General features: G+C 46.8%; 1 long non-coding RNA gene across 1 annotated transcript in view; it reads right to left on the minus strand.

Annotated features, from left to right (window-relative positions):
• Positions 1-1,982: 1,982 nt before the first annotated feature.
• The window catches only part of LOC109287224, a 10,693-nt gene continuing 8,488 nt past the window's right edge, over positions 1,983-4,187 (minus strand). The window contains exon 3 of the long non-coding RNA XR_002094776.1: positions 1,983-1,996. This is a non-coding gene — a long non-coding RNA (uncharacterized LOC109287224). The remainder of the gene's footprint in view (positions 1,997-4,187) is intronic.

Below are 4,187 nucleotides of genomic sequence, written 5' to 3' on the forward strand. Positions count from 1 at the left end.
TTTTTCTATGACTCGCATTGGGATTGTCCTGCTTTGGGCTCAGAGGATCATCGCCTTAAGGAGCGACCACTCATCTTGGACTCCCAACTCTCCTCCCCTCTGGGGCCTCAGTGCCTCCATGACTAATCTCCTTAATTCACTGAAATCGGCCCTCCTGAAGTCCAGGGCTGCTGCCTTGCTGCAGGTCTTTGACACCCTGTGCTGGATGGTCAATTCCAGTAGGCGATGATTGCTATCACCCAGATGGTCGAGAACCTGCAGCCTACTCACCAGGTCATCGCCTGTGGCCAGGCATTCCCCCTGGTGGTACTGTGCACTTCCTGGGTTAGGTGGAGGTCCAGTATCTCAGCTTTTCTGATTCTTGAGTTGGCCTGAAACAGTAGCTGTTCAACATAAAATGTTCATGTTTATCTTGATTGTACATTAATCCCCAAATCTAATGTTTTGTTTTGTTTTGTTTTGTTTTGTTTTGTTTTGTTTTGTTTTGTTTTGTTTTGTTTTGGGGGAGGGGGGTGAGTTTAAAGTATTATCCCTGAATACGATCTCCTGTTGATGTAGGAAACAGTATTGAACGTGTCTAAAAAATATGCAAGTTGTCTTTGGTTGACATTTTGACTTGTGAGTATAATGGCAGAGAATACCATTGCATCCTTTTTCCCAATCTGAAACCTGCTTGGATGTCTGACTGGTAAAATCTCTATCCCTCTCCCTGTACTTTTGTTTTCAGCTGATTGATTGATTGTAATAAATCAAAAAAGGATTAAAAACCATTTAGTCTGATCCACCAGGCCCCTTTGATACTCACCTGGACACTTATCCTCTAATTGAAGAAGTGAGTTGCTGTCATACTCTTCTGTCACAGTCTCTTAACTGCTGTGGGTTATTGGCTCTGAAGCATAAAGGCAACTTAAATACTGACAATATATTTGACTGGTCAACATTGTGAAGAGAGATGCAATAAATATGTTTAATTTGCATCCCAAATGGCTTTATTTGCCCTGCTGCCTGGAAACCAGCTGGATTTTGATACCTTTACTCAGTTTGAAGAGTCCTTCAAAGAGAGAGTCCTATGTATTTTGGAAGGGCCTACTCATGGACTACATTGCTATTTTTGTTCACATAATCTGAGAATCTGTGGTTCAAAGTAAGCTAGTATACTGGTCAAACCTATTTTCTTATGTAATGTTTACATCAAAATAAAGGTGTCCTGTAGTCTAGATTGCGTACTTTATAGTTGCATTTCCAGTGTTTAACAATTTGGTCTGAAATTGCATATCTGTTGTTTAGAGGGGGTCCGCCGCTGAGTGTGCTCCGTGTTGGACCTGGAAGTGGATCAGACAGCTCCAGAAATGCAGGAGTGTGGGGGGTTCCTAGCATGCCCAGTGGTGGACCCAGAAGTGGGCCAAAAGCACTTCTGGTTCACTTCCAAGTCTGCCGCTGAGCATGCAGGGGACCCGCCTGCACCCTCCATGCTTGGCAATTGGCCATGGGGGTACCCCGGATGCCCCTTCAGACCCAGGAGGCACCAGTCACCGAGCCAGGGAGGTCCCCCACGTGTTCTGCGGCAGACCCAGAAGTGGACTGGAAGTGCTTCTGGTCCACTTCCAGGTCCACCACTGAGCACACTGGGGACCCCCTGTGCTCCTGTGGGGCACTCCATCCACCCCACCATCTCAGCATTTACTAGCAGCCTGGTACCTTGAAGTATATAGAAAAAACATAAATTTGTGTCTATGTGTGAATCATTGAATCTCTTCGAATCAAATTGGAGAGATTAATGAGTCTCCTGATTAGATTCAGAGATCTGGCTGCTGAATCGGGCTGAATCTCCTCCGCATTGAATCAGTGACCAAAGCTTCGCACAGCCCTAGTGGATGTTTCTAATTAGTTTTATCCAACACAGTTTAGACGCTTCCAAATATAGGGCTAGGGGAAAATAGTACTTTACGGTTAGGGCTGCCAGGCTCTGAAATGGGCTCCCAAGGGAGGTAGTGCTCTCCCCTGCCTTGGGGGTCTTCATGAGGAGGTTGGATAGATAGCTGGCTGGGGTATTATGATCCCAGCACTAGTTTCTGCCCAGGGCAGGGGGTCAGACTTGATGATCTGTTCAGGTCCCTTCTGACCCTAAAAATTATGAAATAGGCTGCACCTCATTTGAGAAATCCTTACGAAATTTGTTCGGAAAACTCCAGTACCCTTTCAGGCTTGGAGTAAGACTTTGACCTTTGCCAAGGACAGGAGAATCCACCCAATTTGGCTAAGTTACAAACCTTTCACAAAGCTGTTGTTTTCACCTGTTTAATAGGAACTTTTAATGTGCTAGCAGCTAGATGTCCCTAAAATGTGTTGCTTGTACTGAGTATGCTCCAGTTAAGGGCTGAATACAATTTTTCCTTGCAGTAGTAGCTGTGGGTTATGTCCTCTCCAGTCATTTGAACCGAGAACCTGTCTCTCCTGCAGTCTGCTGCTGGCCCATGCAACATGGAAAGAGATGTCTGATTCAAATCCAAAGAGGACAAGAGCTAGACCTGCTTGGGGAGTAGGGACTGTATATGGATTAGGAAAAGAAATTTGGGGATTGAGGGGTGATAAAAAGTGAGACTAAGTGCTGGCAGATGAAGGGCAGAGGGAAATGGGAGTTGGGGCACGGTGAGCCTGCAACTGGTTACTAAGAGCATGGACACCTGTCTGTTGGGAGCTGTTTCAAAAGGGCAGCAACTGTTCTAATAGTTGCATGTGAACAAACTGAAAATGACACAAATGTAGAGTTAAACCACTTGGTGAAATTGCTCTTTTGAAACAGATACAAAGGTATGTGTCTATGACCTAAGGTGAAGCCTGTGAAGAGTGGGAGATGGGGGTTGAGTGTGTTGCAGTTCTGGTTAAGTCACCCACTTTTCCTTAGTTACATAGGATGCTGCACTCCAGCTGCCCTTTGCCCCAAGACTTCTTATGCCTCTCTAGTCAACTTGGCTGTTATCCCATTCACCCTCTTCACTGCAGGTACTGGATTACAGTTGAAGCCCTTGGAGAATTGTTACAGAACAAAAGTATTGCAAAGGAATTTTTAACACTCATGTTAAACACAAGTGCACATATGAGTTACAAATCTGTGTGTGACTCCTGCCCCAGGACTTCCCGATTCAAAATATTGGGACTTTTACTGTTCTCACTCTTTGCTGTGCCCCCCTTCTGTTTTTTGGAATAGACTGGATCTGTTTTAGAGAGGTTGTCACAAAGGCTATTGCCTTTGACATTTTTTTTCTTTCACTTCTTCCGTTAAGTAGTTTCCATGCTCCTACTCCTTTGCCAGTTCCTGGGCCTATTGTTATATAGAAGGCAGAGTAGATTTGCACCTTATAGACTAACCAAAGTTGATTAAGTCAGTGGTTCTGATATCAGCCCTTTTGATTCAGTAGGATGGGGGCCAGGAACCTTTTCAAGCCACAGGTTGGAAGAACCTGGCTCCCGTCCAGTATGGGCCAGGTGGCTTTGGTGGCATGTCAGCAGTGAGGCTTCTCTAACTGCACCCATGCCAGGGCCAAGCAGCTGGGATCTGCACAGACACCACCACTGCTTTTCCCTGCTGGGGCTGGAGAGCAGCTGCACCAGAGTTTGGCAACTGGGAAGTGTGCCCATGCTGCTGTTTCTCCCTGCCCCCCCTGCTCTGGCAGTAGCATGGATAAAGCTTGCAGCCGAGGGCAAGCTGTACCAGGGATGGGCAGCTAGAAGATTGTCTGCAATGTGGATGCAGCTGGAAGCTGCCCAGCCTGAATTAGTTCCCCAGCAGCAGGAAGCTACGCCTGTGTTACAGCCAGGGAGTGGGGCCTGGGGAGAAATGGGGGCAATAGCATAGGTGCAGCTTCTAGTTGCCCATCCCCAAAACATTTCCTTGTGTTGTTCAGCCCTACCGGGCTCTTTGGCCGGTCAGAAGTTAGGGTGGGGGGGGCACCCTGATAAGCTGGCTAATTGGCCAACTACTGCTTTGAGTTGGGTAGACCCCTACTGATCTGACAGGGACAGGAGAAATCTGGAACTGACTAGGAAAGGAGATGGTGAGAAGGGTGCAAGGGGTAGAAGGCACATACTGAGACTGGACAAGGAAACCACGAAGGGCAAATGAGTTTGGCTGGGACCAGCAGCAGTCACTTATCATAGAATCATAGAAGTAGGGTCGGAAGGGACCT

This window comes from Gavialis gangeticus, unplaced genomic scaffold, assembly GCF_001723915.1.
Source record: "Gavialis gangeticus isolate Ggan-Ray unplaced genomic scaffold, GavGan_comp1, whole genome shotgun sequence".
NCBI classification, from domain to species: domain Eukaryota; kingdom Metazoa; phylum Chordata; order Crocodylia; family Gavialidae; genus Gavialis; species Gavialis gangeticus.